We start from the raw sequence: 12,934 nt of genomic DNA on the forward strand, positions 1-12,934 counted from the left end.
ATTGCGAATTGTACGCATCCACCGTGCACTAGTTACACCACGGAACCCGGAACTCCGACGCGATATTATTGCGAAGTTGGCCGCTGAGGATTTAAGGGACAAGATCCTTGTAGCAGCTCGGGACCTAAAGGCCTTGCCTGGAGTACCACCATCTGTGCAACTATTCGCAGACCTTGCGCCTATTACGGTCCAGAGAAGAAGAGAGATGCGACCCTTCACTTTGGCCCTTCAGAAAGCAACCATCAGGTATCGCTGGAATTTTCCCTTTGCACTTATATTCAGAGCTAACAATAAACAACATGTGTGCAGATACCCAGATGAGGCAGAGGCAGCTCTCAACGAGGCCAATATTCCTTTTGAGAAACCTAAACCATCTGCTCAACCGCAGTCTCAGGCACCACTGCCTCCTCGATCGGCTCGTCCAACTACTTCGTGGACAACAGCACAGGGATCGAGGCACCGTCCAAGAAAGCTGAATATGAACTCCTCCACCTGGACCTGAAGAAACTTGAACCTGGCTTTATTAGACTTTACTTACATGTCCACTTAGAATAAAGTTAACAGTTATTTGATGTTTTCTTAATGCTCTATTCCTGACTTGAAGGTTACCCCTTATGACGTGGTTCATAAACGCCTCAATAGTGTGTGCCCTTTATGACGTTGCACACATGGATGATATATGTGGTTGCCCTTTATGATGTGGTACACATGGGAGATATATGTGGTTGCCCTTTATGATGTGGTACACATGAGAGATATATGTGGTTGCCCTTTATGATGCGGCACACATGGAAGACATAAGTGGTTGCCCTTTATGATGCGGCACACATGGAAGACATAAGTGGTTGCCCTTTATGATGAGGCACACTTGGAAGATATATATGGTTGCCCTTTATGATGTGGCACATATTAAAGACACTCACGATGACTCCTAATGATAGGTCAACAAGATATTGAATCCTATCTGATTAATAGGTTTGATTATATCTCACTGAATGTCTTACTTTCTTTGTTTTATTTGTATCATATATTGTATAACCTAATTTGAAAATCATTAGCAGAATAAGGCTAGAAGCGGGGTGGCCGTACTGATAAATAAGGGATCAGTTTGCCCTAATATGCCCTGTTGGTACGGGGCCCCAGTCCCCTCTGTGAACAAGTTGACTTTATCTCTGGAGAAGCGGAAATTCCCCCCGGGAAAACTTCTTGTTGCCCCCGTGACAATGCTAGAGGGGAGGCCTATGATAATATTGGCCCTCCTTCTACCATTTTTTCTGCACCATTGTGCAGAGTACTTTACTTTTATTCAGTTTGTTGTTCATATCCCCCCTGTTAACGGTGTACATGTAAACAGATTAGATAGTCCGGAGTTACTCCCTGAACGAAATCCACTAGGCCCCGAGGTCCCACTTTTGATACTCCATCTCAACACAGCCCCATGACATTGAAATCATATAATATTATATCTCATAATGTAAGAGGTTTCAACTCCCAACAAAAACGCAATAAGGCCATGAGAGAATACTCAAAACACTCTCCAGATATCATTTGCCTCCAGGAGACCCATTTTTCTCATACCTCCTACCCGAGATTCTTTCATAAGAATTATAGAAGAACATACCTTTCTAATTTCACCTCCAAGAAAAGAGGAGTGGCCACTCTTATTTCAGCAGATTTTCCAATTGACATAACATATACGAAAATACAGATGACCAAGGCACTTATATAATCTTTTTGGGCACATTTCAAGATAAAGTCCTATGTATCACTAATGTATACGCCCCTCCTGACAGGGCTATGGCAACCATCTCCAAGGTATCAGATATATTGCTAACTTTAGCATTTGACTCGCTGATCTGGGCGGGAGACTTCAATTTAGCTCCTAACACTACAATGGATAAAACTCACCCACCCAGGCCAGCTGAAACTAAAAATAATAAGATATTTTTCGATACGTTATGCAAAAACCACTCAATAATAGATGCATGGAGAGAGGCAAACGGGGCAAAGAGAGGCTATTCTTTCTATTCTGCCCCACATAACTCATACGCTAGAATTGACCTCATTTTTGTCTCTGCTAGCTGCGCCTCAGCTATTGCATACTCTAGGCACCTACTGTGTCCTTGGTCTGACCACGACCCAGTTTTACTTTCCATTCTATCACCAATCCCCAAAAATACTAGGGCTCCATGGAGGCTGAATGAATCTCTTTTATTAAACTCAGAAATAGTAGATACATTGGAGAAGTGCTTGGAAAACTACTTTAGAGAAAATAGTGATGAAACAATCTCTCATGGGATCAGATGGTTAGCCCATAAGACAGTCGTGCGTGGGGAGTTGATAAAGATTGCGTCCAAATACAAACGTGATAGGAACGCCCTGGTCTCAAATTTGGAGCACAAGATTAACACACTGGCCCTTTTGAATCAGGCTCGACCCACTCGCTTCCTCTCCAAACAAATACAAGACCTACAAACACAATTGGATGCTATTTATAATAAGGACGCTGAGAGGTCCCTGAGATGGACTGGAGCAGTAGTATATGAGCAGCTTAACAAGCCACTGAGATGGCTGGCGAAAAAACTTCGAGGACAACAAAACATTAATAGAATTATCAGGATAAGAGATTCAAAGGGCAATGTCACAACTAGTCCTGATAGAATTTATGCAACTTTCTCGGATTTTTATACTGCCTTATATAAAGATGATAATCCCCAGCAAGATGAGACGAATAGAGAAGAATTTTTGAGACAAAACACCAGGAAAACTATAACCCCTGACACAGCTAAAATTCTTAGCCATGACATTTCTTACGAGGAACTTCACGAAGCCATAAAGAAGCTTAAAAATCCTAAGGCCCCAGGCCCTGATGGGCTGTCTGCCATATATTACAAAAGTTTGAACCCACTTTGGCCCCATATCTTCTTAAATTTTATAACACAATTATGAAAGGCGAACCTCCTCCACCCGAATTTCTAAATTCCAATATTGTAGTGATCCCCAAACCCCACAGGGATCCCCTCTTGCCGAAAAATTTTAGGCCAATATCTTTACTGGGTATTGACTACAAGCTTTTGACATCAATCTTGGCCAAACGACTAAATACAGTCCTCCCTGGTCTTATACATAAGGACCAGGTGGGGTTTATACCCCAGAGACAGGCGGCTGACAATATTCGTAAGATAGTCAATATACAATATCATTGTCGGAAGATCTCCATGCCCCTTGCCCTATTGGCATTGGACATGGAGAAAGCATTTGACATGATAAAATGGCCGTACATGCTGGCGGTTTTAAAGAGATTTGGATTTTCAGGTAATTACTTGAGAGCAATAGAAATGTTATACTCCACACCATCGGCGTCCATGAAGTTACCGGCCTCATTTAGAACATCCTTTCCCATCCAGAGGGGGACCAGGCAGGGATGCCCCTTATCACCGGGCATCTTCGCGCTGGTTATGGAACCATTGGCTGTAAAGATACGCCAAACTCCTGAAGTAATGGGGGTAAAGATAGGGCCTACAGAACACAAGTTATCGTTATTTGCTGACGATGTGTTTGCTACTTTAGTGTCCCCTCACACCTCTATTCCCAACTTGCTTAATATTATTAATGATTTTTCAACATTCTCTGGGTTCAGATTGAATCTAGAGAAATCTGAACTAATGATCTCTTATACTCCAAACATAGAGGTCGAGAACTTGGCACAATCACTAGGTTTACAACCCCAAGCGAAGTATGTAAAATATCTAGGAATAAACCTAACGTTAGATCCTACAAGGCTCTATGATAATAATTATCCCTCTATGCTCCATAAATTATCTCAGGACTTGGAAATTTGGAACACTTACCCCCTATCATTACTAGGAAGGATCTCTTCAGTCAAAATGACACTGCTTCCAAGACTTTTATATCTATTCAGGGTTCTTCCTATTCCCATTAAAAAAGGTCCTCTTAACTATTTACAGCGTTTGATTCAAAGGTTTATCTGGAGGAAGCGAAGGGCTCGCATCAAATATTTGACACTTGCCAGGACAAAAGATTCAGGGGGACTAAATGCTCCAATCTTAGTGAACTATTATTTAGCTGCTCAGATAGCGCCATTGGCAGCTATTAACGCAGGCCAGGCAGCACCAATCTGGGTAGACCTAGAAACACAACTAGAATCTAGAGCCAACAGCAAGTTTTCCTATGTTAAGCCAATACACCATTGAAAAACTGGTGACATAGTTACATAGTTACATAGTTACATAGTTATTTTGGTTGAAAAAAGACATACGTCCATCGAGTTCAACCAGTACAAAGTACATCTCCAGCCCGTCCCCCACATACCCCTGTTGATCCAGAAGAAGGCGAAAAAAAACCCACAAGGCATGGTCCAATATTAGCCCCGTTTGCAATTGAAAGAAAAATGACTATAGTTGAAGAGGTAATGGCCCCTAAATGATGTTCTGGGATGCAATTTACAGCTTCAGTGAAATCCGTTTGCAAATTTTAGTGATAGATTAGAATCTAGAGCCGACAGTATGTTTTCCTATGTTAAACCAATACACCATTAAAAAACTGGTTACGTTTGCAATTGAAAGAAAAATGACTATAGTTGAAGAGGTAATGGCCCCTAAACGATGTTCTGGGATGCAATTTACAGCTTCAATGAAATCCGTTTGTAAATCGGAGTGATAGATTAGAATCTAGAGCCGACAGTAGGTTTTCCGATGTTAAGCCGGTTTCAATAGTTTTTATTAAAGAATTTCAGAGTATACAAAGACAGTCATATTATGACATTGAATGTATATAAGGTACAATATACAGTGTAGTAGGGTAAGTAATTGTGTATTATACAGTCAACAGAGTATTTACAGTAATATTGGTAAGGTTGTTGTGTGTAATTCTTTGATTATTTCTGGTAGAGTTTGCTCATATATAAATCACTTCTGTTATGCTGGATTGGGTTGTGGTCTATGTCTTCCAGATTCTAGATTAGGTAGTTGAATCTTCAAAGCTTGTACCTTGAACCTAATAATTATTAAATTAGATCTTGAGTTGAACTTGGCTGTCTGAAAAAATGGGGGAATGAACCACCCTACAGAGATTTCAGACAGTCCACTGTTCTGATTGGTGGGAAAGGGTAGGTATGGCACAGGCTCTAAAATAATCTGATCCATAGTTAGAGTCCGGAGAGGTCATAGACAGGTTACCAGTGTTGACCTCTGTATTGGTCAAGAAAATTGTGAAGTATTGTGATGTATTATGAATTACTTTATATTCTTATTGTTTATTATGAGTAGTAATTACTTTGTTGCATTATATTGGTTTGGTTTGCTTTGTTTGTTTATTGTTAATACAAGATACCCTTCTGTCTTGGATAGGGAGTAAATATCCCCATATTCCCAAAAAGAGGGCATCCACGTATATCAATCCAATCTAATAAGATATTTATTTATTTATTTGTTGTATTTATAAAGCGCCAACATATTACGTCCTCCACCCTGGAACATCTTGAACTCATCAGGTGCCAGCTTGAGGATATGCTGGCATCCACCTGGTCTGAACTCTGAACTCTGATTGAAACCCAGAACTCTGATTTTTCCCACAAAAAGGACATCTTTTCAGGAACTAAGTATTTTTCTCCCTTCTTTTATTTTTTATACAGGCTATTACTGTCTTAATAATTGTGATTTTAATAATTGTCTGTATATATTAATTATTTATATTGCGAGAATAAACGACTTTCTCCAAGTCATTCACTGTCCGCTACCCTGCTTATCAGCACACACAGAACTGATCCTGGGTCTCTGAAGATACGCTACTGTTTGTTTGTTGTTGGCTAGACAGAATATCGTGTGTTTAACCGTTTTATTCGCAGGATTAGTCAGTCAGTTAGTGGGCTCCACGGTCCCATGATAACCGCGGTGGTGGCAGTTTACTCTGAACCAGTGGGTGAAGTTGTAATCACCCGTGTCTCACAGGCTCCCTTCTGAGTTGTCTGCGGCTAATTCATAACGGTTCCTGCGCATTGACTGCGACCAGAGTTCGCACGATCTGTGCGCTGGCACCGTTTAGAAGGCTAAGTGCGGTCAGCCACTAGGGCTCCTGTGACATCTTATATCCTATTGTTGGGGGTTGTATGTATTGTGACCTTCAGTCCTTATGGGACTACATCTTTAATAACATAGTAGCTATTAAATAATAACCGAACTAGAGTGATTTAGCTAAATAAGTAGCTAAATCTGCTAGTCTATAACAACAAAACACAAATTAAACGAATAACCATGTACAATGAACAGTACCATTCCCAGGAATCATATGTATGATGTATTAAATTCTCAGGTAAGTAAGATAAATATCCACATGTTATCAATCATATGTCTCAAGACGTGCATTTCATTTTAATTATAGTATTCATTTATGTTGATATCTCTGTTATATTTTGTATTCCTTAGTAAGAGGACTTCGTAGATTCTCCAGAGTATAGATAGGGCATCTTAGAACTCGCTCAGGGTTGTCTCAGGGTATATAATGGGCCATAAACCTGCTCTTCCCAAGAACGACTGAACATTGCCATTCCTAATGGCCCATGACTTTTCAGCCAATAGGTTAGCTTCAACAATTTTTAGTATTTCGTCAATCTGGGGTACATATGTAGATTTCCAATTACTAGCAATTAAGTGTCTAGTAGTGATAAAAATGTGATTCATTATTAGTCGTTCTTTGGGGGGCAGGTCCATAGTTCCAAGGTGCAAGAGGGACATAGAAGGGGGTATAGTTTCCAATGATACTGGGAGTTTTTTGAGGCAAGATTCTATGTCTTTCCACATCTTTCGAAGTTTGGGGCAGCTCCAGAATATATGTAGGAGAGAACCGTTTTTATTACATCCTCTCCAGCAGAGGGGGGAGGCTTTATGATCGAACTTACTGATCTTTTCTGGTGACATATACCATTTCCACACACATTTAAGGAAACTTTCTTGGGGGTTAGTGCAGTGTGAGGATTTCCTTAAACATTTGTAGGCTAGTTCCCAGGCTTCCTCACTAATTTCGGTTTGTAGAAGCTCTTGACAAGCTTTAAGTTGCCAATTAGGTGCTTCATCTTTAAGTTCTAATGTTGTTTTGTGTATAGTGGATGTGCCTTTCAGGTTTGTTTTTTCAGGTAGAATTAGTTTTTCAATTTTTGGTAGGATAGTTATTGGAGTTAGGGGGTGTCTGGCTAGGAATCTATGCACTTTAAAATAAATTGGTTCATCGGTTTTGGGGATATTATATAGTTCAATCAAGTTTTCAAATGATCTAATTTTAGAATCTACAAGCAGGTCCTTTATGTCCATAATGCCGCAGGAAGTCCAGTTTTCGATTGTTGAGCTTATATCCTTAATAACAGCATTGAGTGTTGCCAGAGGAGTAGGCATCACAACAGCTAGAGTGTCTTTTTTATAGAGTTTCAGCAATATTTTCCAGATTCTAAGCATATGGGCTGAAACTGGGTTTTTTGTATTTTGCTGGACCTTCCAGACTAATCTAGACAGAAGAAATAGCTTGTAGGATTCAGTAGCTAATTGTTCCTCTTCAATGGTGTACCACTGTTTGGAAGAGTCCCCTGACCAAACTGTTCTAGATTGTTCTATAATGGTCGCTTGATAATATTTTTCAAGGTCTGGGGTACCAAAACCAAGATTGGAGATAGGGAGCGTTAATATCTTGTTTGAAAATCTTGAATGCTTGTTTAACAGGATGAATTTGTTGAGTAGTTTTTGTAAGCTAATGAAAAAGTGTTGAGGGATTCTAATGGGAAGGTTCCTAAATAAATAGAGGAGTTGTGGGAGTATCATCATCTTAAAGGCATTTACTCTGCATATCCAGGAAAATTCTAATTTATTGAGGTCTTCTAGCTGTGATTTTAATTTGGATAACCAAGGTTGGTAGTTTTCTCTAAATAGTTGGGCTACTATGGGGGTAATCTGGATACCCAGATATTTTACAGATTTGTCTGTCCAGGTGAATTGGCATCGCTTCTTTAGTTTGTCTATCGTGGCTTTTGGTACATGACAGGGGAGGATAATTGTTTTCGTATGGTTCAGTTTGTAAAATGAAATCTTTGTACAGCAGAAGGAAATGGCAGCGCTTCCAAACAGACGCTGCACCTGAATTGACTACCTGCACAGGTATGCAGAGCTCAAATAACGGGCAGGTTACACACCTTGCATTCAAAACAGGTACAGTAAAGGGGGGCGTTAGCTTCAGCATAAGTTGTGCACAAATTATCCCTAATAGACTCTCCAACGGCGGTGACGTGCCCCATAGGAGAGAAACTAACCACTAATCTAGCAGTGAAACATATAAAAAAGTGAAGCATGTTCAAACAATGAAAATTGTCCAAAAAAAAGGTTAAAACCTCAAACTAATGTAACAGTGAAACATATTCAACAGTGAAACATATCCAACAGTGAACCCTAGCTAGTCTAAAATTAAAATCATAATCCTTACCTGGTGCAGCTAGCCATAAATGGTATACACATTTGTTCAGAAGACAGCAAGCAATGGGCAGCGCTCACAGGCTGCAAGTGAAGTGAAAGCTCCAGAGATATGCCCAGCCCCTTGGGGCTAAATACACACCTTGAATACAAATCAGATGCAAATTATGTGCTAACACTAATCTAAATTCTAAAATTTGAATGCAAGCTGACACCCCTGGAGGCAGCTAGCCTGAAGTAGCTTCAGGCTAGCTGCCTCCAGGGGTGTCAGCTTGCATTCAAATTTTAGAATTTAGATTAGTGTTAGCACATAATTTGCATCTGATTTGTATTCAAGGTGTGTATTTAGCCCCAAGGGGCTGGGCATATCTCTGGAGCTTTCACTTCACTTGCAGCCTGTGAGCGCTGCCCATTGCTTGCTGTCTTCTGAACAAATGTGTATACCATTTATGGCTAGCTGCACCAGGTAAGGATTATGATTTTAATTTTAGACTAGCTAGGGTTCATTGTTGGATATGTTTCACTGTTGAATATGTTTCACTGTTACATTAGTTTGAGGTTTTAACCTTTTTTTTGGACAATTTTCATTGTTTGAACATGCTTCACTTTTTTATATGTTTCACTGCTAGATTAGTGGTTAGTTTCTCTCCTATGGGGCACGTCACCGCCGTTGGAGAGTCTATTAGGGATAATTTGTGCACAACTTATGCTGAAGCTAACGCCCCCCTTTACTGTACCTGTTTTGAATGCAAGGTGTGTAACCTGCCCGTTATTTGAGCTCTGCATACCTGTGCAGGTAGTCAATTCAGGTGCAGCGTCTGTTTGGAAGCGCTGCCATTTCCTTCTGCTGTACAAAACTTAAGTATACTTCAGGCTAGCTGCCTCCAGGGGTGTCAGCTTGCATTCAAATTTTAGAATTTAGATTAGTGTTAGCACATAATTTGCATCTGATTTGTATTCAAGGTGTGTATTTAGCCCCAAGGGGCTGGGCATATCTCTGGAGCTTTCACTTCACTTGCAGCCTGTGAGCGCTGCCCATTGCTTGCTGTCTTCTGAACAAATGTGTATACCATTTATGGCTAGCTGCACCAGGTAAGGATTATGATTTTAATTTTAGACTAGCTAGGGTTCACTGTTGGATATGTTTCACTGTTGAATATGTTTCACTGTTACATTAGTTTGAGGTTTTAACCTTTTTTTTGGACAATTTTCATTGTTTGAACATGCTTCACTTTTTTATATGTTTCACTGCTAGATTAGTGGTTAGTTTCTCTCCTATGGGGCACGTCACCGCCGTTGGAGAGTCTATTAGGGATAATTTGTGCACAACTTATGCTGAAGCTAACGCCCCCCTTTACTGTACCTGTTTTGAATGCAAGGTGTGTAACCTGCCCGTTATTTGAGCTCTGCATACCTGTGCAGGTAGTCAATTCAGGTGCAGCGTCTGTTTGGAAGCGCTGCCATTTCCTTCTGCTGTACAAAACTTAAGTATACTTCAGGCTAGCTGCCTCCAGGGGTGTCAGCTTGCATTCAAATTTTAGAATTTAGATTAGTGTTAGCACATAATTTGCATCTGATTTGTATTCAAGGTGTGTATTTAGCCCCAAGGGGCTGGGCATATCTCTGGAGCTTTCACTCCACTTGCAGCCTGTGAGCGCTGCCCATTGCTTGCTGTCTTCTGAACAAATGTGTATACCATTTATGGCTAGCTGCACCAGGTAAGGATTATGATTTTAATTTTAGACTAGCTAGGGTTCACTGTTGGATATGTTTCACTGTTGAATATGTTTCACTGTTACATTAGTTTGAGGTTTTAACCTTTTTTTTGGACAATTTTCATTGTTTGAACATGCTTCACTTTTTTATATGTTTCACTGCTAGATTAGTGGTTAGTTTCTCTCCTATGGGGCACGTCACCACCGTTGGAGAGTCTATTAGGGATAATTTGTGCACAACTTATGCTGAAGCTAACGCCCCCCTTTACTGTACCTGTTTTGAATGCAAGGTGTGTAACCTGCCCGTTATTTGAGCTCTGCATACCTGTGCAGGTAGTCAATTCAGGTGCAGCGTCTGTTTGGAAGCGCTGCCATTTCCTTCTGCTGTACAAAACTTAAGTATACTTCAGGCTAGCTGCCTCCAGGGGTGTCAGCTTGCATTCAAATTTTAGAATTTAGATTAGTGTTAGCACATAATTTGCATCTGATTTGTATTCAAGGTGTGTATTTAGCCCCAAGGGGCTGGGCATATCTCTGGAGCTTTCACTTCACTTGCAGCCTGTGAGCGCTGCCCATTGCTTGCTGTCAAAATGAAATCTTTGAGAAGTATTCTAATTCCTTATTTAAATTGGGGAGGGAAGTAAGGGGTTTCTGTAAATAGAGAAGTATATCATCGGCGTATAGGCCTAGTTTAGTGTTCGATGATTTAAGGGGTACGCCGTGGATTGAGGGATTGTCTCTTATTTTTTGGGCTAAAGGTTCTAATGTTAAGATGAATATCAAGCATGAAAGGGGACAACCTTGGCGAGTTCCGTTAGTGATGTTAAAGGAAGAAGAAGTGGAGCCTGAGGTAGATACTCTTGCAGATGGTTGACCATATAATGCAGATATAGCTTTGTGTAAAAATTCTGACATACCAAATTTTGACAAAACTTTCGAGATGTATACCCAATTGACTCTGTCGAACGCCTTCTCAGTGTCCAAAGAGACGAAGAGAGTAGGCGTCCGACAGAGTCTAAGTTCATGCAACAAAGCAAGTACCTTTCTAGTACCATCATTAGTCGATCTCCCCTTGACAAATCCCACTTGATCAGGGTGGATTAACTGTGGAATCAGTGGGGCAAGCCTATTCGCAATGACTCTAGCATAAATCTTGATGTCGGTGTTGAGGAGCGATATAGGCCTGTAATTTCCAGGATCGTAGGGTCTTTCCCCGCTTTACGGATTGTAGTGATTATGGCTGAAAGGTTTTCCTTGGGGAAGGCACCAAGGGTTGCTACCTCATTGAACATTTCAGTAAGAGGTTTAACTAAAGTGTCACAAAATTTTTGGTAGTATGCATTAGTGAAGCCATCAACCCCTGGTGCCTTATCCTTTTTTAAAGTGTTAATGGCTAGTTGTACTTCCTGCTGGTGGAAAGGCACTCCTGTGTACTTTTTCTCAAATTCAGATAAAGCTGGTAGTTTGACTTTTTCCAAGTATTTATCAATTTCCATTGGAGAGGGGACATGAGTGTTGGGATATGTTTGAAGATTGTATAAGGTCTCATAGTATGAGGCGAGGGCTTCTACTATATCCTGTGGGTGATATACTAAATTCTTAGTTTGGGGGTGTTTTATTTTTATAATGCGTTGGTATATTCTACGGCCTTTAATCTTTCTTGCCATAGCTTTGCCTGCTTTATTCCTTTCATAGTAGGAGGTTTCTTTAAGCATTATTTGCCATTTGTCATAGTATGTGTATAAACAGTCCGCCAATTCATGACGAGTTTGTTCTAAGATTGGAATTAGATCTGTTTTCTTTTTTGTAAAAATTTCGGATTCTAAAGATTTAATTTTATTAAGTAGTTTATCTGTTTTTTCCCTGTATTTTTTCTTTTGTATGGCGCTGTGTTTGATAAAAACTCCTCCTATGAAAGCTTTGTGGGCATTCCAAAGAATTGATCTGGATATTTGTTGAGTGTCATTAAATTTAACAACTTCCCGACCGCCTAACGCACAGGGGCGGCCGGGAAGTGGAGCCCGCAAGGACCAGCTCACCCACAGAGGCGGCGGACCTTGTAAGGGCATGGGCGGAGCAATCGCGTCATCCGTGACGCGATCCTCCGCCGCCGCTCGACTCCGCTCACCCGCCGCTACATCCTGCCGGCCATACGGAAGCGGCGGCGGGATGTTAACCCGACGATCACCGCATACAAAGTGTATAATACACTTTGTAATGTTTACAAAGTGTATTATACAGGCTGCCTCCTGCCCTGGTGGTCCCAGTGTACGAGGGACCACCAGGGCAGGCTGCAGCCACCCTATGTCACACCCAAGCACACTGATTTCTCCCCTCCTGCCCCAGATCGCCCACAGCACCCCTCAGACCCCCCCCTGCCCACCCCCCAGACCCCTGTTTGCACCCAATCACAACCCTAATCACCCATCAATCACTCCCTGTCACTATCTGTCAACGCTATTTTTTTTTATCCCCCCCTGCCCCCTGCTGCCTACTGATCACCCCCCCCACCCCTCAGATTCTCCCCAGACCCCCCCAGACCCCCCCCCCCCCCCCAGACCCCCCCCCCCCATGTACTGTATGCATCTATCCCCCCCGATCACATGTCAATCACCTGTCAATCACCTGTCAATCACCCCCTGTCACTGCCACCCATCAATCAGCCCCTAACCTGCCCCTTGCGGGCAATCTGATCACCCACCCAAACCAATAAATCGCCCGCAGATCCGACATCAGATCACCACCCAAGCG

Source organism: Hyperolius riggenbachi, chromosome 1, assembly GCF_040937935.1.
Source record: "Hyperolius riggenbachi isolate aHypRig1 chromosome 1, aHypRig1.pri, whole genome shotgun sequence".
Lineage (NCBI taxonomy): Eukaryota > Metazoa > Chordata > Amphibia > Anura > Hyperoliidae > Hyperolius > Hyperolius riggenbachi.